At 45.6% G+C, this 21219-nt stretch overlaps 1 protein-coding gene across 2 annotated transcripts in view; it reads left to right on the top strand.

Annotated features, from left to right (window-relative positions):
- PLXNA4 (plexin A4) overlaps positions 1-21219 on the top strand; it is a 451572-nt gene that overhangs the window by 93696 nt on the left and 336657 nt on the right. The window lies entirely within an intron of this gene.

Genomic DNA, 21219 nt, shown 5'->3' with positions numbered 1-21219 from the left:
TGGGGGCTCAGCAGGCAGTCCCAGGTGCTCCGTTCATCTAGAGAGAGGGCAGTGCTCGATGATGGACAAGAGACGCTTAGATTTTGAATCAGTAGCTGCCGAGAACTCTGGCCATGGAGAATCCATATCTTCTGCCTTTGGCCTCTGTGGGGAGGCACCCAGCATCTTAGGAAGGGGTCGTTTCCTTAGTGTTTGGGGCTGGCAGAAAAGAGGTGGTGCAGAGGGAACTACTGAGCTTTGAACACCGTGTAGGCACCAGGATTGTTCTAGATGTTTTCACATGTTACTTACATTGATTGTCACATGTAATCCTCAATGTTTTTTTTGGGGGGGGGTAAATGTTACACCTTCCATTTTACCCAGGAGAAAAGGGGTTGGGTAACTCCCCAGAGGTCACACGGTCTAATCTGAGGTTGTCCTTGGACCCGTATCGAGTAATATCACAGACTCTACCTAAGGCCTGGCTCCTGGGCTGTAGGGTAGGTCACCTCCCTGATGGAGGGAGGAGGTGGTGGCTGGACCTCTGGTACCTACCCTGGAGCCTGTTGCTCAGAACCCTCCTTTCATTCCCTCTGTTCTGTCTCTGCCCTGTCTCAGGCCCTGATGTCCATGCTAGGGTGGTTGAAACTGATTTTCCCCTCTTTAATCCATCTTCCTGGGATGGATTAAAGAGGGGAGCACTTTAGGGACAGGAAAATCAGTTTGGATGGACCCTAGATGGCAGATTCAGCTTCCTAAAGCAGTTCTAATCCTCTCACCCTTGTCACTAAGAAAAACAAAACTGGACTTGTCTCATCCACCCTTCTGCAGCCCCTTGCCTGTAGCTTTGCTTGCATGGAAGTGGACCTGACATGCTGAGGACTCAGGTCCCTGGCTCAGCCATTCAGCCTCAGCTGGCTGCCTCGGCCTTCACATTTCGAGTCCTCAAGGGCCCTGGCTAAATTTAAATACCAAGGAAGAGGCTCCCACCTTAGAAAAGACAGGATTCCTGCCTCCATGGCTGCTTTCACATCACCAACCTGCCTCCACGGGCAATTTCCTTCTGAGAGCAATTATGCTGGAGCTTGGATCCCGTGGCCGAGTGGGAGGTGGCCACAGGGAGGGGAGGAGGTTTTCCAGGAGGCAGCCGAGCTGTGCTTTTCCACTTACCCCTGGCCTGCTGCCTGGAACAGACTGGGCCCATCTTTGTCTTGGTTTCTCACCGGAATTGTCCCTCCTAGAGCCTGTGGGACTGTGTGCTGTGGTTCTGGGTGATTTTTCCTGGGACAGACTGGGCCCATCTTTGTCTTGGTTTCTCACTGGAATTGTCCCTTCTAGACCCTGTGGGACTGTGTGCTGTGGTTCTGGGTGATTTTTCCTGTGACGGGTTATCCACGGTCCCTGTCTTGACCCATTTGGAGGATGACAGCTTCTTCCTAATCACGGGTCATTATTGCTTTGCAAGTGCTCTGGAACGGAGGGCCTAATTAGCCAGTCTCCTTGTGACTCCCAGTCACCTGGAGCACTTGTCACCACCAGCACATCCAACCTTCTTTTTCCTTCTGAGTGCCTATCCCCCAAACCTGAGCTTCTCGGCTCTTCTCACAATCCTTTGCCTACTTTCCTCACTTTCACCCCCTCCATTCTTACCTTTTCCTTCCTGTCGCTCTGTAGTATTGTACTTTTAACTTAGTGAAGGTGTGCTCACAAATGTTATCTTGACCAATTAATTTGCTCAGGATGATGTGGAGTTAGGAAGGCCTGAGGCCGTGTTGGCTTTGCTATTTCTTTATAGATATGGGGACTTGGGGGAATAGTATGATTGAATGGGAGGTTAGGGAGACTACTTCAGAAGTGTACATAGTTCTTTATATAGTCAAACCTCTTTTTAAAAAAATGCAAAGAGGCCAGGCACAGTGGCTCATGCCTGTAATCTCAGTACTTTGGGAGGCCGAGGAGGGTGGATCACTTGAGGCCAGGGATTTCAGACCAGCCTGGGCAACATGGCAAAACCCTGTCTCTACTAAAATATAAAAATAAACAAAATTAGCTGGGAATGATGGTACATGCCTGTAGTCCCAGCTACTCTGGAGGCTGAGGCAGGAGAATCGCTTGAACCCAGGAGGCAGAGGTTGCAGTGAGCCGAGATCATGCCATTGCACCCCAGCCTGGGCAACAGAGTGAGACCCTATCCCAAAAAAATGGTTAATAAAAGAATGCAAAGAATCTACAAAGAGCAATCCTCTTCCCCCCAAAACCACTCCTGGACACCCACTGCCGGGCGGCATTCTCTCCCTTGCTCATTGTGGGGTGCCGGGCTCACTAAGGTGCGGGTGGAAGGCCGTATTCCCCTTGCCCTGTGTTATGGCACAGCTGCATGGGGACCCAGCTCTATTTTGTTGGCTTCCTGGGTTTCCCTTATGAGTCCTTTTAGGAAAGGCTCTCCAAGGGTTGCATCTGTGAGAAATGGGTGTTGGTTTGGGGTTTTACCCCACCTCACAGGCTCTTCCTTCCTTGGGGCTGCCCTCTGACACTCCCAGTGCCTCACCTAGTCCCAGTTTTCCTTTTGGGAACTTTTTTTTTTTTTTTTTCCAAAGAGAGGGTCTTGCTCTGTCACCCAGGCCAAAGTGAAGTGGTGCTATCCTAACTCATGACAGCCTCAAACTTCTGGGTTCTAGCGATCCACCTGTCTCAGTCACCCAAGTACCTGGGACTACAGGTATGTGTCACCATGCTCCACTAATTTTTAACATTTTTTATAGAGATGGGGTCTTGCTACGTTGTCCAGGCTGGTCTTAAACTCCTGACCTCAAGCAATCCTCCCACCTCGGCCTCCCAAAATTCTGAGATTACAGGTATGAGCTACCATGTCTGGCCATGAGACTTTGTTGAGCTGCCTTCCAAAAAGTTTCTCCCCTACTGGAGAAGGCTTCTGAGGCTTTGGTGGCAAGGAGGTTGGAAGGAAAGAGATGGGTTGTCTTTCTGCTTAACCACTTTTACCTTCCCACCAAGATATGAGTATTGTGGGGCTGGAGGTGGCTAAATCTGAGTGTTCCCAGGTATTGTTGGACCTGAGAGGCCAGAATGATGTTGAAGCCACCTGACGACCTGCCCTCATCATTGCATCCAAAACTTAAACAAAATCCTACTGTGTTCCAGGTATTCCCATGGGAGTCTCAGATACAAATTGCCATTTTGGCCTCTAGGCAGGATTCTACCTAAGATCATATATGGGTGCCTTATATACATCGTGGTTTTTTATAATAATGAAAATGATTAGATATCTTCAGTCTACCTTTAAAAATCTATAAGTCAATACATTCTTTACCTTGGTCTTTCTGCAACAGACCAACATTTCCTCCAGTGATAATTCAGCTCTGTCCCTTTTGTTCTTCCTTCCCCCACAGAGCATAAAACTTATCCATGATTTTCTGTCTCAGACAGGATTCCTCTACTACAAGTATCACTTGTGATGAGTAAACATATTTTTTTAAATGTTGCATGTAATTATAACCATATTTTCACTGCATCAGGTTAGTATACCTGGAATATTTTATTTTATTTCATCTTTATGATCAAAGTTGTTCTGGGTCTTTTCCCAGACATACCAGACTTGGGAGAGAAAGATACATCTTAAACCTCACTTAGAGAATGAGTCTTTCTTAGATCCAGGGAGGTTTAGTTAGGCAGTGTTGGCTTATGCCCTAGGTGGGCCTGAACTTGCACAATGTTGACCTTAAGTAGAGCTAGTGTGGCAGCTGGGGACCCTAGAGGCTCTGTGACCTAGGAAGGGCCATGGCTGGAGGGATGCTGATAGTACTGATGGCTTCCCTGCCTCAACCAGGCTGTGGGCTTCTTTATCTCTTTTTGGGTAGGAAATGTAGATTCATTGTAGGAAACTAATGAATCTCTTTCTAAAATGGAGAATTATTTTCTAAAATTAATAGCCTCATAATGTATCCATTTTATAAATTTGGTTTTTATTTAGCCACATTTTGATTACCCCAAAATTATAGGCAATAGAAGCTTTCAACATTGTAGCTGAGATGTTTTTCTGAAAGGAATTTGTTCATTTTCTTCACATAGAAAATACAGTTCATTAATATAGCTGGATCTATTTCCCCAGTGTGTTTATACCTTCTTCCAATTAAACTGAAGGTGCCCCCACAGTACTGCCCAAAGGTAACAAATGCTGAATAAAAAAATGTATTTGAAGATGGACCACTGGGGCTTAGGGTCTTCTAGTGCCTGTGTGCATGTGTGTGTGTATCAGCTAGCTTAGACTACATTATGTTGCAGTAACAAATGACCCCCAAGTTTAGGTGGCTTACAACAACAATAACAAAGGCTATTTTCAACTCACGTTCATGTGCACCCTGGGCTGGCTGCAGCCCTGCTCCATGTTATTTATCTGGGAGACTTGGAAGGGCAGCCCCTGTCTGGGACATGTTGATCTCATGACCAAAGGAAAAGAGAGATGGCAGAACCGTGCCATGGTTGTTAAAGTTACTGCTTGGTGGTGGCCCACTCCCATTTTATTGGCCCAGCCAAAGTGAATGGTGTGGAAAATATAACCCTGCCTGGAGCCTGGGGAGGGGGCTGGTGTGTATGTATGCAGGGAGGTGGGAGAGAAGGGCAATGAATATTTTGTGGATAATTCTGTCCATACAGTTTATCATAAGGATTATTTTTGTGAACATCAACATTCAGTCAAGAACTATCTTCTTGGTCATCTAAAATGCGCTAGGCACTTCTTGACTTAAAGAGCTTGTGATCTCTTCTTTGCTTAGTATTGGAGAAGATGTGCAAAAAATATAGGATATGGCTGATTTTATATCATCAACCCCAGATATAATGTTGAAGATTTTTAAAAAACTAAATCCTCTCTCAGATGATTTTCCTGTGATTTACTTTTTTCCTCCTAAAACTGAAACTGAAATTATTCCTTTTCTTTCATTAGTCAGGCTCTGAATGTTTATATCTCCCCAAAATTAGTTTTGTTAAGAGTGAGGGCACTTTTCTACTTAAATACAATGATTAGATTGTGTTCAGCAGATGTCTCTTGGATAATTAAATTACCCAAATTTATGGAAGCATTTCTTTTACCTATAATTAAATAAAGTTTCCAAATTAATTTTCCCTAAGTAATTTAAGCTCCAGAGATTCCCCTACTTCCCCTCTGAACCCACCTTGCCAACCATGGGTTCCAAAAATTCACTCTGGACACAGGCAGGATATTGCCCATTAAATTCCATTTCTCAGGACAAGGAACCCAAAGCTGTCTACTGACTTAAAACAAGCTCACATGCCTCCGTGTCAGGGTTCCCTGCCAACCTGCTCCTCTCTGGAAAAGGCAAGAGACTTGCAGAGTCAGAATCCTGAGTGGAGGAAGCTATCCTGCAGATTGCATTGAAAAACATTGATTTTTATCTCTCAAAGTCATTTTGTAGACTGCCAAGTTTTTGGCCAACATGTCTTAAACTCGCATCATATTGATGATGCCTGGGGAAGAATCAGTCATCCATAACTGGGTACCATAATATGTATTTTCATGGCTGAGCTGGTGACAGCAATTGCAGGGGCCTTAACAATCTCAGAAAGCTCTTAAGGAGTTGCCCGGTGGCTATTATGCTAGGAGGGGCACTTTGATTCTGTCTAAGCTCTTCACCTTCTATTTTCAGGTGGATAAGATATACTCACACATGCCTGATTCTGTATCCCCTCTCCATACACACATCCATAGTCATAAACATGCACAAACACCCAGCTGACACACACACCTGTGTTCACCCACGCACAGGGAGGCACCCACACATGCAAGCATAGGAACCGGCAGAGCCTTCTCTGCACTCAAGCCTGGGGCTGCTCGCGCTGGGCTCTGCCTTGCATCCACTTCCCTCATGTTCTCTCTGGGAGATCAGCAGCACACCACCTAATCAGTTTACCTCTGACTCGCCCACTTTGGCTTCAGGATGATGACAGAGTAGAGCTATTTAGCTGTCAAACACCCTGACCATTGCCCAGATGGACAGTGCCTCAACCACCAGAGTGGCTTCTTTCTCCTCTGGGTGTGGGGGGAATCAGTCTCCCAGTTGCTTTTTTTTAAGTGCTCCTTGCATCTGCCTTCAATTTTCATGTTAATGTCTCTTGCTTGCTGACCTCGCTTCCCGGCAGCCAGCCTAAGTGTGAGTCCCATAATTAGCTTAGTGATAATTTAATCTCTCTGCCTTGAATCTGATTGTTTCTGAGGGAGTTGGGTCAGGGGAAGGGGGACCTTTATTTCTCCCTTGACCTGTGCTTTTGTCTGGATTCTTGTTCTGTGCGGGGGCAGGGGCAGAAGGAAGCAGTGGGATTGGGGGATGCAGTGACAGAGCGGTTCCTGGCATCAAGGGTAGATACCGGGCAGGAAGCTGAAATGAAGTTCATCTCTATCTCTAACATTTTCTCTCTTAGAGGGGGTTCCGTTTCTTTGTCCTCATTTCCCACTAAAACTGTGAACACATGTGAGTATGGGCACATAAAGAGCTCTAAGATGCTTGCAGCTGGGGGGCAGCTTGAAAATGGGAAATCAATGTGCTTCCTCCGCTGGTCACGGCAACCATTCTGTCAATCCCAAGGAGGGCTGGGAGGGGCAACGGGAGCTACTGTGGGCCACCCTGCTGCCTCCCACTACTGCTCCTAGGACTCCTGCAATCTGCATGCCCAGGTGTCTGCCCTGGTCTGTGTCTGGGGCCAGCCATCCCTCTAAATTGTTAAGAGCCAGGCCTGGGTGTGGCTTAAAATCTTGGAACCGACATCCAGGAAATCTTAACTTTGTTTCTGGCTGCACTTCTGGTTTGGGACAAATTCTCTATCCACACGTATGTCACCTTTGGAGTAATGAGCATATTAATGTATGCACCCTCCCTCCATCTCTCTTATGAATGAGCTGAGGGTAGTGAGACTTCATGTCTGTAGAACATTCTTTAATTCACCCAGGAGGAAAAAATTAAAACAAATTAAGAAGATGGCAAGGATCCATAAGACTTTCTGTGTTTAAAAAACTTCTAAGAAGAGTCTTCAGACTCACAAATGCAAACAGCCATGTGAGCCCAGGCAAGGTAGAAATGCAGAGGAAGGGAAGGTCTCCAGAGGTGGGGCTCTGCAGGGGAAACAGCAGATGCTCCAAATAGATGCACTAACCAGTTCTGATAGGATTTAATTGTGTGTGTGTGCGTGCGTGCGTGCGTGTGTGTGTGTGTACATGTGCTCAATATCTCTTTGGGAGAACTTCGGAGACCCCAATGAAGAAAGTGAGATGTAATTCATCAGAGCCACCCTTGGCTACTCACTGAGTCCCTGTAACATGTGCGGTGTTGTAATTGGGGTGAATAACCTGGGTGAGGGAAAGCAGGATGGGCGGGGCAGGCTCAGCGCTGCAAGGCTTAGGTTCACTCCTACTACCTCCTGCAGGCTGGAAACAGGGGCTTTGATTTATGAGCTCACTTTTAATTAAAAGAACTGCAGAAAAAAAATCTCACGTTGCCTCTACAGGATAAATGTTTTACAATCTAAACTAATTTTGTGTCTTTCCCAAACGCCCCAGTGCTGCAGCTGGTGTGTGCATGTGTGTGTGTGTGTGTGTGTGTGTGTGTGTGTGTGTGAGAGAGAGAGAGAGAGAGAGAGAGATCTGATCTTGGCTCAGCCCTGTGGGTCTGACCCCGTAAGGATTCTTTGCTCCCACTGCTAATGCTGCCTTTGCCTTTGGGCTCTGCTGCACAGCCCTAATGCTGCCTTCTAGGTGTTTATTGTCCTGTTTTTTTTGGTTTGTTTGTTTTTTTGCCATTTCTGTTTGCAGCTTTCTCTGAAGTCTTCACTTGAAGAGATGCCGTCAGTTCTGTTCTAAGTTGCTTGTTGAACTTTCTTTCCTTTAACCACAATAATGTTCATGCTGTCTTGGGTGGGAGAGGTTTTATTTTGGTGGCCACCCCAAATTCTCAGTACATTTTAATTTCTTTTTTTTTTTCTTGTTTGAGACGGAGTCTTGCACATTCTAATTTCTCTGATAACCCCTCATTATGTTCCCTTGGCACTTCCCAGTATGGAATTTATTAGCTTCCTAGCCCTTGTTCTCAGGGAGCTGATCTTCTCTAATATGACTGAAACTGACACAGGAGTGGCCCTGGTGTGCTTGAATATAAACCTGGCCTTTTTAACGTGACAATATTTATTTGCCATCACTATCCATCCCCATTAGCAGTGTGATACGAACCACTCTTTTTGGAGGGTCTTGCCTTCTGTAAGTACCTATGTTTATTTGACATTTAGAAATGTATTTATTTCTTTGTGAGAGGTGTCAAGTCTGCTTTTCTTAGTTATTTTCATACCTTCCTTCTTCACAAAGGTTCATGGGATGCTGTCCATTAGCTACAGAAGCAGGAGACAGGGGTCCCCATCCCAGCAAAGGACCTGCCGCCACTGCCCTCCTGGGACTGCTTTTGGGAAACACTGGGGGAGCCGCTGAGGCCTCTTTGCTCCAGGAACAGGAGGGAGAATCTGACCACCAGACACACTAAGAAACTGCAGGGAAACTGACCAGCAAAAGTGTCCAGCTAAGGAAGCCAGAAAACCAACTTCAGAGCCATGGAGAGGCAGCTTGAGCCAGTGGCAAGATTTGGGGTTTGCACCTGGTGACAAGTTCTCATCTTTTTCTGCCACTGACTCACTGCAAGAGACAAGGGATCCTTGCCCCCCTTTGCAGGGATTTGGTCTTATTTTCAGTAAATAAGAGGGAATGTGCCCCCACTCTCTCTACCTTCTGCCTGCTGCTGCATTTGTAAATACTCTGCCACGTAACATCCTGATGTGGGCCTGACAGGAGAAGCTGTAACTCCACAATGATAATGTTCAGTACTGTTTGTCACTCATCTCAAACGAAGTGTGTCCGTATCTGTGGACCTGTCCTGGAACTTCAGCTCACTGTGCCTGGGGTTGTGGGGACTCTGAGGAGAGCAGGCTAGTAATGCCCCAGACCCCCCAGCCTGTTCCCCGCTGGCCACGCCCTCACCATCACCTGTACCTGCTCCTTGTGGTCTTGGTGCTCCCTTTTAGTGAGCTGAGAGAGGGGCCCTGTGCCTTTCACCTACATTATGGGACTAGCAGTGACGTCCACTTCCCAGCTTGTCCAAGTGATGTTTCCCTGAGCCCTGGGGCTGTTCTGCAAGATGAGATCATCGGTGCTAAATTTGTCTCTGCTGACAGCCTGGAATTGGGTTCCATAGCCCCAGCAGGCTTGGGAGGCGGTCGGCTGGGGGTGTGTCCCGTGCACTGCCCTGGCTCCTGCCATTGCCCCTGCTGCTGTCTGTTGAGAGAGGCTTCCTTCTTCCTCTGAAATTCTTACCTCTCTCTTTTCAGCTCCCAGTTTCCTTGTTCTAAAGATTTGCATTTGTGCCCAAGGAGGGAATTAAAAATATGATAATCATAAGGGAAGCCATGGTAGATATGAAGAATCCAGCAAAATATAGATAATTGATGCTCTTGTGCAACTGACCAGAGCAAGTTAAGAAACAAGCCGAATCCAATAAGGAAAATATTTCTGAGCGAGAAAAGATCTGGATTTTCTTGCCAAAAGACCTTGCTAGGCCCCAAGAAAAATAAATGAAGATATGGGGAAAAAAGTATCAGGGCAAAATTTTTTTATTTTCATGATCAAAAAGCAAGTATGCAGATTGAATCGGGAAGAAAGGTCAGGGTGGGCTCAGATTCCTCAGACTTCTGAGGCTTGTAGACGATAATGGAGCGTGGTTACAAGCAAACTTTACAGAGTGTTTTCTGCAGAGTACAAGCTCTGAGAAATACTCCATCAGAAAAGTGTTTTGGCTTTTGTTTGTTTGATCAAACAAGTTTATGAGATGCTGCAGGTGTGTCCCCTTTTGGGCAGTTCAATAAAGCACACTCGATGTATTTTTAAATTCTGAGAAAACAAACAAGCCAGAAAGCATACCTGGTTCCAGTAAGAAAGGCCGTGGCCCTGCTTGTTTGTTCTTGCGTGTACTGTTGTTTAGTATGGAAAGCGAGGTGGCTGGTGTTTTACAAGTCCATGTGTGGGGAAGTGGGTGAAGGGGGAACCAGAGTTTGAAAGAGCGCCCCTCCTCCTCCTCCCACTCCAAGGCATCTGTGGTCTATCCTTCTGACAAGTGATGTTTGGAACTCAAACGGTCCCAGGGATTAGAAACAAGATCTAGAAGGCCCTTTAAGGAACCAAGGCCACTTGAAACTGGAGAGAGGAGAGGACAGGCTGCTGCTGCTGTCCTGGCGAGGAGACTGATGAGGAGCAGGGCCAAGGTGATCGCTGGGAGTAACAGGTGAGGTGCCCCCATGGGAGGACTCAGCCAGCAGCACTTTCAGAGAAGTTGGGCCATGAAGGGATGAAGGAAGAGGGGCACCTCACCAGGAACGGGCAGTGTATTCCATTCCTAATGCTGTTGTCACAAATGACCACAAATTTACCAACTTCACACAACACACACAACAGTCTATTTGTATTACACCGTTCTTGCATTGCTATAAAGAAATACCTGAGGCTGGATACTTTATAAAGAAAAGAGGTGTAATTGGCTCATGGTCCTACAGGGTGTATATCTGCTTGGCTCTGGGCACGCCTCAGGAAGCTTACAGTCATGGCAGAAGGCGAATCGAGAGCAGACACGTCACATAGATAAGGCAGCAGCAAGAGATGGGGGAGGTGCCACACACCTTTAAACAACAAAATCTCGAGAGAACTCTCTCACTATCACAAAAACCGCACCAAGGGGATGGTACTAAACCATTAATGAGAAATCCACCCCATGATTTAATCACACCCCCCAAGGCCCCACCTCCAATACTGAGGATTACAATTCAACTTGAGATTTGGGCGGGGACTCATATCCAAGCTATGTCACAGTTCTATAGGTCAAAAATCTGACATGGGTCTCACTGGGCTAATCCAGGCACTGGCAGGTCTTCATGCCTTTCCAGGAGCTCATCCCTTTTTGGAGGTTCTAGGAGATAATCTACTTCCTGTCTTTTTCAGCTTCTAAAGGCCACCCACATTCCTCGGCTACAGTTCTCTTCCTCCGTCTTCAAAGCCAGCAGTGATACATGTTTTTGGCCTTTCTTTCATAGTCAAGTCTCCCTCCCTCTGACCAAGGCTGGGAAAAGTTCTCTGCTTTTAAGGACTCATGTGATATGAGTGTGCCTACCTGGATAGTCCAGGCTCATCTCTCTTTTTCAAGGTTCTTAACTTCATGATATCTTCCAAGTCCCTTTTGCCATGTTAGGTAACCTATTCGCAAGTTCTGAGGATTAGGATGTGGACATCTTTGGGGAGGGGGCATGATTCTACCTATACAAGTGGAGATTCCTCTAAAACATCTGCAAAACTGATTGGGGATAGGTGTGAAGTTTGGGGGATGGCATTTTGGGACCAGATAGGTCTACTGAGAGGCCCACATCCAAAGAGAAGGTGAGAAAGTTTTTACAAAGACTGACAATCCCACCAAACTTTGCCATCATTCCCAACTAGAGCACTTCAGGTCCTCTGATCCAAGCCAGACGGGGTGAGGACAGGCCCCCCTTCTTTCTGAGCCCAGTGAACTCTACTGGTCAAGACAACTGTCAGCTCTCCCTCTTGGATATTTATTGAGAGGAGCCCTCTGTAAACTTCTCAGTGTCATTGACTTTATTTGAGGTTTCATTATATACAGAGTTTCTTCCCCTTGGTTTTGGAAGAGCTTTGGGCATAAAAAACTTTTGGGGAGTTCATCTTTGTCTTAACTGGACAAGGCAGAGAGGCTTTTGGTGGCTCTGGCATGTGGAGCAGCTACTAGAACCCAATGAGAAGATCTGCCACTGAACCCGACAGTATACAGGGCCAGTTGTGACAGTGGCAAATGGTGTCCTCTCTCCCAAAGGGGAGTCACCACCGACCTTGGTTGTTTACTGATCAAGGGAAACTGTGACTGACCAGGCTTATGTTGTGTTTTGTTTCTGTTTTCCTCTGATAATTTCCTGGCACTACTGCCATCTTCTGCTTAACAGTTACTGTTGAGCAAGATGTGATTTTAGGCAGTATGTGATGATCAAACAGGGAAAAAGTGGTCTTTCTATTCTTGGAGATTTTAGGTAGACAGAAAAATTAGAATGGACGAATGCATTGAGAAACCACAGAGGTATATTGGAATGAAGACCCATGGGCTACTTTCTCACTGGAAGGACATGTTCTCTGCTTGGCTTTGCAAAGCATCCAAATGGAGCCCTGTTTCAGGAAGGCTAAGAACTCCACAATCAAATTATTGAAAGTCAGTCTTCAATCCCAGGGTTGAGAAATAGAACTCACTTCCAGCAACCAGGTGAATCATCAGCTGAGGCTGGGTCTGCTGCAAAAGTGGAAATGACTTCCAGTCAGTCAGGGCTAGGGAGAGGAAGAGAGAGAATGGAAAATGAGAAAACAGTGAGCAACTACTCCATGGTGAACTTTGTGCTATCAATGCTTTACACATGTATGGTCTAAGGCCCTCACAGCAACCCTGCAAGGTGAGGATTTTTGCTCCAATTTACCCTAAAGAAACTTACATCCAGGGAGGTAAGGCATTTCTTCATCCACAGACTCCAAAACCCATGCCCTTGTATTACATCGTGACATTGTGCCACTGCTCCCTTTTGGACCTAAAATACTTTTTTCTCTTTTTTTTCTTTCTTTCTTTTTTTTTTTTTTTTTGGTTGGTGTGCATTTCAGAGCTCAATTTAGTTTCCCTACGAGATACCCAGCTCTGTAGGGGTTAGTCTGAGGGATATGTGGAGACTGAGGCTCTGGAGAGGAAGCCCTTGGTACTAACATCTCAGGTCACCCTCCAGGCTGGAAGCTTTCGAGCATTCCACAGGCCATGTTCTGTGCTTCAGAGTGGGCATTTTCTCAGTGCCTGTTGAAATTCCTAGACGCTCACCCCAGACTTCTATACTTATAAGATTGAGCTCCATTTCAAGTGGGCCTGTGAAAATGAACAGCTGATGTGTTACATAATTCCTTCTCTCCTCAAATGTGTGTATGTAACAGTCGTGCATAAATATTGTGTGTGTGTATTGTGTGTGTGTGTGTGCGCGTGTGCATATTGTGTGTGTTGAAGGGAGGGAGGTGTTCCTGGAAAAGTGGAGGAGGACCTGTCTGCCATTTTGGATAACTTATTTCAAAGCATTCTTCTCTCTTTCTCCTCATCTCATTCTACTCCTACATCTGCAGGAAGAGTGAGAGGGCCACAGAGCAGTGTTCTAAAAAGGGACGATAGAAGCATTGCCTGCCCCTTCGACTGCCTGTTCTAGTTTTTCACCATAAGGCTAAGACTTCCCCACCTGACCTCAGCTCTTTGGATTCTTGAGATGAGAATTTTTTCCTTCAGGATTCACTGGGATTGAGTGTGCAAGGTAATAACATTATTAGGAAAAATTATTGATATAGAATACATACGGTATATGTATAAGCACCAATTTACAAAATAGTAACTGGGGACAATTTCTAAATCATGTCCTGTAAATATGAATTATATTTTAAGTTTTCAACAATACCATCTGTCTGTGTGTGTATGTGTGTTTGTGTGTATGTGTGTGTGTGTCATTTAAAGCCTTGGCAGTTTGAATGTAAGATGTGTCTATCTCTGTTGTAATTACTTGAGGCTTATCTTAGGCCCAGTTGATACCAGATTACAGGGTTTTTTTGTAAAACTTTCTCTTATTCCAGAGAGCTAAGGACTGGGGGGGGGGGGGGGGGGGTTTATTCTAACTCGGTCACACCAGGATGGATTGAGGAGTGCAGCCAGATGTACCCAAGGAACCACCCAGTGAGCCAGCTGGAGCTGCGTGCATGTGTGTGCAAGTGTGAGAGCCATGTGCAGTTACTGCTGATGGCATTAGAGGGGACAGGTGTTTCATTAAGTTGGAGAGATTTGGAACATGTTGGCATTCCAAAGTGAGCCAGCAAAAGGATCCCACAGCCAAGAAGTGTGTTCCTCGGTAGTGCTGCCATCCAGGGATGGTCTGTTTCACCACTTAGACACCACCATCCTGAATAATGAGGTTATTTGAAGTATTAGAAAGACCAAAACAACTTACTCCCATACCATCTATGGGAATATTCTCTTGGGCCATCACGGGAATAGGCTGGGAGCCTGGGTCCCTAGGTTCAACGTCTTTTAATTTTGTGATCTTTGGCAGTTACTTTGCCCTCTCTCTGTGTGTTAATTTTCCACCTTTGAACTGAAGACCAGAAAATGTGCTTGGGACAGGATGTGCTTAGGACATGCACTGGGACATGATGCCCAGCTGAGAGGTGGGATCTTCAAAGAAGTTTTTGGTGAGTACCATTGGTGAGCAGAACAGTTTTCAGAGCCTAGGATGGGAGGGTCAAGTTGTATGAAGCAGTATAGTAACAAGGTCAAGGTCTTTCACGGGTCCCTTGCAGGGGGACAGCAAATACCTCTGGCCCACGGTCTCAGGCGGAACCCTGAGCTCTTGCCTAATGGGTCACCTTGGCTGTGAGGGACTGTGACGGACTCAGCTCTGGAAAAATAATGCAAACTCACCCCCCAATATAGGTCAATTACCCTCGCACCTCTTTTGGCCCCAAGACCAGCCACTCTGCAGAGCTGTGGAGATGACCCCAGAGAGGTGGGCTAGGAGCTCCTCATCTTATTTTGTGACTTGATGAATTGGGAGACAGGCAGCCTCAGGGGCTGTGGACTCTCAGTCCCCATCCCACCAGTGACTTCTCAGTCCCTCTGAGGCTTTTCCATGTGTGGAGCAAGTAGTGTGCAGTTTACCTGACGGGGCTGCTTAGGGAGTCGCTAATGATCATGGAGGGCAGCTAAGGCATAGCAGCCATGGGAGCTTCTCTAAGAGGTTAGAAAACATTCTAGTCAGGCAGCTTCCCCCAGCAGGAGTCTCCTCTAATCACCCAGAAAGCCCAAGAGCCTGTGAACAGGCAATTGCAACTATGGTCCTTCATTATTTAAGCTTCTTGATAGATGGCTCTGCAAATCTGCTAAAAGAACACAAGGGGAGAACTTAGAAAGTGATTAAAAAGTTAAAAAAGGAGGAAAATGGAGAGAGAAGAGAAAAAGAAAAGATGGAAGTGGAGAGACTGCCCCCGAGGGAGGGCGTTACACATAGAGAGAATTGCTGTGGGGGTGCTGTTCGCATCCCACTGCCACCAGGGGAACTTCATCCACCCACCTCCATGCTTGCATCTTGGGAGGGCTGGACCCAATGGGGCTCAGCGTGAAGGGGGTTTCCCCACGGCAGCTCCAGCCAACACTGACTGCAGGCTTACCAAGTGTGGATGCTGCTCTGCGTGATTTACATCTGCTAACTCTTTCAACCCTCAGAACAGCCCTACAAAGTAGATATGCTTATCCTTGCTAAGGACACTCAAGGAAACTGAGGTCCGGACAGGATAAAGAGCTAACCCAAGGCCACATGTCTCAGGCTCTGGAGGCAGGATTTGAATGCAGGGCCTGACTCCTGGCTCCAGAGCCCGTACTGGTCCTCATCATGCCCTGTTGGGCTCAGGCTGAGCCGAGTGTGGTCAGCCACAACTCCTGCCCAAGACCTACAGCCTCCAAGAAATGTCAGACATTGTCCCTCCTGCATATTTCCCCCTTTCACACTGGCCCTCTCTCTTGGATCCTTCTTGCTCTAAGATCTTTCAGAGCCAAGCAATGATAGATGACCCCTTTCTGCCTAGCTGGCTGATGGCTTCCAGCTTCTCTGTCTCTGAGGGGAGAAGCTGAGCTGAGGGGCTTCAGCTTGCTGGCCTCTTGATGCTTCCCAAGTTGAGACCAGGCCCCTGACCTGCGTGGGTACCTGGCACAGTGGCTTGTGTTGCCTGTGTGCTTTTGAGTCCCTTCGAAGGGAATGTTCTCTGGCTCTAAGCAGGTGTCTCTGTTTCCCTAGCCTCCTCTTTTTCTAAAAATGCTTTTTGAAAAACACAGATGGGTCTCTGTGGGCTCTTCCAGTCCCTCTCTCCTCCAGCTCTGCAGGAAAAGTGGTCTCCTCTGGGTCTTCCTGCTTTCTTTCCTTCCCACCAAACCTGCTGCCTGTCTCCCCTTCCAAGTTTGTGATAACACGTTGCTCACTTGGGCTCATCTGGCCAGAACTGACATTCCCAGGCCCCATGATCCTGGGATGACAGCACATGGGAGAGGACGAAGGGCTTTTTCCAAGAAACAGAAAATTCCTTGTACTTAGGTGTGGTAGCCACATGCCCAGAGAGATTTTGAATGATGTTACTGTTGGACTACATTTTCCCACTAGGAATAAAACATGGTCGTTATTTGGATGGGTCCTTAGGTGACTTCACTCCAATCCAAGGACCAAGGTAAGGTCCCCTTTCCCTGGATTCTTATAAGCCTCAGGAACAAAGATTGTAAAACCTTTTAGAGTTTAGAGAGAGAACCTTTTCTTCATATAAAATCTTATGTGGAAGCCAAACATTAAACTGGTAAAAATCATTTCAGGTTGAGGGTGTATGTTGGCGGGTACGAAGTGGTTTCAGAGCTTCCCTCTCAGTTTTCCCAGTGTTCCCCAAAGACTCCTAGGACACCTCGGGGGAGCTCAGGGGGCCCAATGCAGCACAACTAGAGGCCCCACCCTCCACACTGCCTGGTAGGGGGTCCAGACTGAATCGTGAAATCACCCTGTCTATGGGCTGTGTGTCCAGTTGTTGGGGTGAGGTCTGGGGAGTGGGGGATGCAAGTGGTGGAGGGAATGAAAGGAGGGAGGGAACCTTCCAGTGCCTCATCATTCACCCTCCCCATAGATGGCACCTGGGCTCCCCGGGGCTGGGTCAGGCTCTGAGTGACAGCCATTGAAGAGAAGCCAGCCTCCAGGAAATTTCTCCAGCATGACTGGGCATCCTCTCTCCTAGCCAAATATATCAGAGCTTTGAGGAAAATGGGCTTCTGGCCAGGCCACACTCGTCCTTAGGAAGAGCTGTTTCCATCTGAGGAATCTTTTTGTAGACAGGTGCTGGTCCTTGAAGGGTAGGTCCGCTGAGCTTGCGCCATAGAATGCCTACACCACTGGCATCCTTTAGTCCTGCTGAGGGGAGGGACTAACTCCTGGTAATTTTCATTTTGTTGATCAATAAAGGTTGTTGTATTGGCAAGTGCCACCTGCATCACTACTACAGATTCTTAGGGACCTACCCTCACATGTGACTCTTGGGTTACATTTTGCAAAGCCCTTTCACATATTTTGCAAAGCATTTTGACACATTTTTCACATATTCCACATATTTTGCAAAGCCCTTTCACTGTATTTCGATGCACACCCACCTGAGATGCAGGTGCTGAGAGTCTTACTTTACAGATAAGGAATCAGGTTAAAGAGGTTCCCTGACTCAGGCAAGGTCACAAAACTGGTTAGTGCCAGAGTGGAGACCCAGCAATCAACTCTTCTCATTTGAAGCCGGACGGCATCTCGCCATGCCACAGGGGCCTTCTGGTGGTATAGCTGGTGACTGAGGACAGAAGAGAAGTAAGACAATGGCAGACTCTTATTTTCTAGCAGGTTCTCTGCAGCTCCCTCCTGAATCTCCCCTAATATTCCCACTTACCTCCTCACCCTTCCCTGGTGAGACAGAGCAGGACTCTTCCAGAGCAGATTTCCATTGTTATTTTTCACATCTCAGCACCACGTGTATTGCTATTTTTATCCTGTACTAGAAACTATTAAGTGGGGAGAAATGTTAATTGGTATTATTACAGCAAACTGTGTCCTAGTAACATTGCAATTCAGAGGTAAGCTCTCCACTCCCCTTCCCTGCCTTTTAGGCAAACATAGGAATTTTATTCATTTTGCTGACAGCCAGCCCTGGTTTCCTAGGCTGGTATGGGGAGAAGTACTTGGGACCCTGACATGTATTGGACAGGCTCCTGGGCCTCTGCTCTGTGGCTAGTTTATGAAGGAAGGAAGTTGGGGTGGGTGGAATAGCAATGAATTTAGTTCTGTTTTATCCACTGATGCTGGACTGGAAGGAATAAGATGTCTGCTCAGGAAGCCCTTGTGAGGGGTGGCTTGCAGCATCTTTGTGAAAGAATCAGGGGCATGTGGATTCATGGTCTAGCTGAAAGTAAGAGACAGTGGCCCTCATGGTGTGTCCCCGTAAGTCAGAGGGAAGAATGAGCAGATTAAAAAATAATAGCAGTGAAGTCCACACAAGTTTTGCCTAACTTCCAGAAGGAAGGGGACACATTATTATTAGGGATTCAACAAACGGGCTGGTTTCTAACCCTGGCAGCTTGCCTTCCCATCTATGTAACCTTAAGCAAGTCTCTTATCCTCTCTGGCGTCAGTTTCCTCATCTGTCAAATGGGCTAAAAATACTTACATCTCTGGGTTGTTGTGAGAATAAAGTACATTGCACAAAGCACACAGTAAGGGCTCTGGAAATTAAAGCTTAATAGTGATTTTTTTTTTCCTCATGTGCTCTAAGAATACTGAGGGCTGAGTGTGCACTGGTAGATGGAAAATCCAGTTTCCAACCCAGCAGCATCCACTGACTGATCAAACCCAACCTGTGCTGGATAATACCTTCCAAATCCTCTCTGGCCCTTCTTCCTCCCGTGGGAAGAACAAGCAGCTTGGTTTCATGGTACCCTACAATTTTTATTTTTTATAATGTTGATTGTTTTTAAGAATTATTACAGGCTGGGCGCGATGGCTCACGCCTGTAATCCTAGCACTTTGAGAGGCTGAAGGGGGGTGGATCACTTGAGGTCAGAAGTTAGAGACCAACCTGGCCAACATGGTGAAACCCCGTTTCTACTAAAAATATAGAAGTTAGCTGGGCGTGGTGTTGTGTGCCTTTAATCTCAGCTACTCGGGAAGCTGAGGCAGGAGAATCACTTGAACCTGGCAGGCGGAGGTTGCAGTGAGCCAAGATTGCACCATTGTACTCCAGCCTGGGTGAAAAGAGCAAAACTCGGTCCCCCTCACAAAAAAAAAAAATTATAGAAATGTGTATTATTTGTGGAAAATGTAAAACAAGAATAAACAAGAAAAAAATAACCTGAAATTCTATCATCTTCAAAAAATTATTAATGCTGGGCGTGGTGGCTCATGCCTGTGAATACCAAAGACTTGGGAGGTTGAGGTGGGAGGATCACCTGAGGCTAGGAATTAGAGGCCAGCCTGGGCAACATAGTGAGACCCTGTCTGTACAAAATAATAATAATAATTATTTTTTTAAATAAAAAAAGATACTTGAGTATATCCCTATGCCTTTTTCTCTATGAACCTTAAATACAGAAAAAGTTGAGAGTATATATATGTACATATTATGTTTTTGTCCCTACTTTTTATTGTGAACATTCCCCTGTGTGATTAAGTATCCTTCAAACATGGTTTTTAGTGGCAGCCTAATATTTCATAGCACAATCCTTGTTTTTCTGTTTTTTGTCTTTAAGCTTTCTGGTTTTCTTTTTGATGCATTTACTTCCTATTTCCTTTTTATCACTTGTTAATTATGCTATGTGGGTTGGATTTTCTCTGCTTTCCTCCCTTCTGGTGATTTGGAAGTATTCATCCTATTTTAACTTAATAGTGGTTACCCTTAAGTTTTCGAAAGCATATTTAAACCCACATTCCCTAAAGCATCGAAGTTAAGAATTAAACAGTATGATTTTAGTCCTTCTCCTCCCCCTACTTCCAATTTTTATTAATATGATCTAGGTTTTAAGACCTGTATTATTTTTACATTATGATAATTTCAACATGGATTCATCCCTTTCAAACAGTTTTTGACGTTTCTACTATGTTATAATTGAAATTATACTAAGTATTTGGACAACTTTAATAGCTTTTCATTGCTCATAGATCTGTAACATTGTAAATTTTCCACCTGTGGTTTCTTAATTTTGATTTGTCTCCTAGTAGATCGGCATTTGCCATTAAGACTTTGTTTTTCCCCCATGAAGGGAATAATATTTAAGCCCTTGGATACCTGAGACTGTTATTATATCAACCTTAAATGTAAATGGAGACTTGACTGAGTATTTTTCTTTCCCTCAAAGTTGTTGAAATGACTCCATTGTCTCAGAGCAATGAATACAGGAGGGGAGCCTGAGGCCTGTTGGATTTTGATTCCTTTGTAGGTAATCTCTTCATTTACTTTGTCTGAAGGTTTATAGAATTTTCTCCACACATCAGAAACATTTATCAGGATATGGATGTGCGTTGACTTAATTCTTTTCCCTTGGATTTAAATATGTTCTTTCAATCTGTAGCCTCCAGTTTTCAATGCAGGAAAGGCTTTTATTATCACTATTATTATTATCATTCTCATCAAGATGTCTGCTCTGTGCTGTTTTCTCTTTGGAAGGCTCCTTGTATGTACATATTGGGGTGTCTGGTTTTGTGGTCCAGATCTTATTTTGTTTTCCTCACTGTCATCTGATTTCTGAGAAAGCTTTTCAAGTGCGTCTGTCACTTTCTTTTTTGCATTATACTTCCTGCTTCTTATAGTGAGGTTTTAACTTCAGCCATTCATGCAACCCTACCTGAGGGCAGCTCCTTCCCTCTGAATCAGAGGAAGAGGCCAGATTCAGTCCCACTCCCTCATTTACATATTGTTTCTGCTTAGGGAAGCTTTGTTGTACAGAGACCATGTGGCCTCAAAGCCATGCATATTTCTTGCCTAGCCTTTTAATGGAAAAGTTTGCTGACCCCTGCTTTAGTTGCTGTTTACTTTGATTTTTTTCAGACAAAAGTCCTCTTGAATCTTACTGAAAAACGATGTTTCCCAGACGTTTTCTTTCTTTTTTCCTTTTGGTAAATCTATCTCATAGGAAAATATTTCTTGTGATCATCCTCATCTTTTTTATTTTTTACTTTTTGGGGCTGCAATATCTTTCTGCTTACTTGGTTGCTTGCTTCTGTTTATTCAGCCTTACAAAGAGAGGCTGTGTGGAGAGGTACCATGAGTCTAAGAGAGAATAGTGTGAACACCATTCTGAAACGTTTAGGATCTGCTCCCATCCCCCCTCTGCTTTTGTTTTACTGAAAAACCAAAATCATCCTTGTGGTGGGTGATGTGTGAGATTAGCAGAGGGTAGGATTCATTCTTAGTAAAGGAAAGACAGGGAGAAACTGAGGCTTAGAGAGGCTGTGACCACATATACTCAATTTTGAATTTAAATATCGCCTGCTAGGTTTGACTTTTCCAGTCCC

Source organism: Pan troglodytes, chromosome 6 (genome assembly GCF_028858775.2).
Source record: "Pan troglodytes isolate AG18354 chromosome 6, NHGRI_mPanTro3-v2.0_pri, whole genome shotgun sequence".
Lineage (NCBI taxonomy): Eukaryota > Metazoa > Chordata > Mammalia > Primates > Hominidae > Pan > Pan troglodytes.
This window is presented reverse-complemented; position numbering and strand designations above follow the sequence as displayed.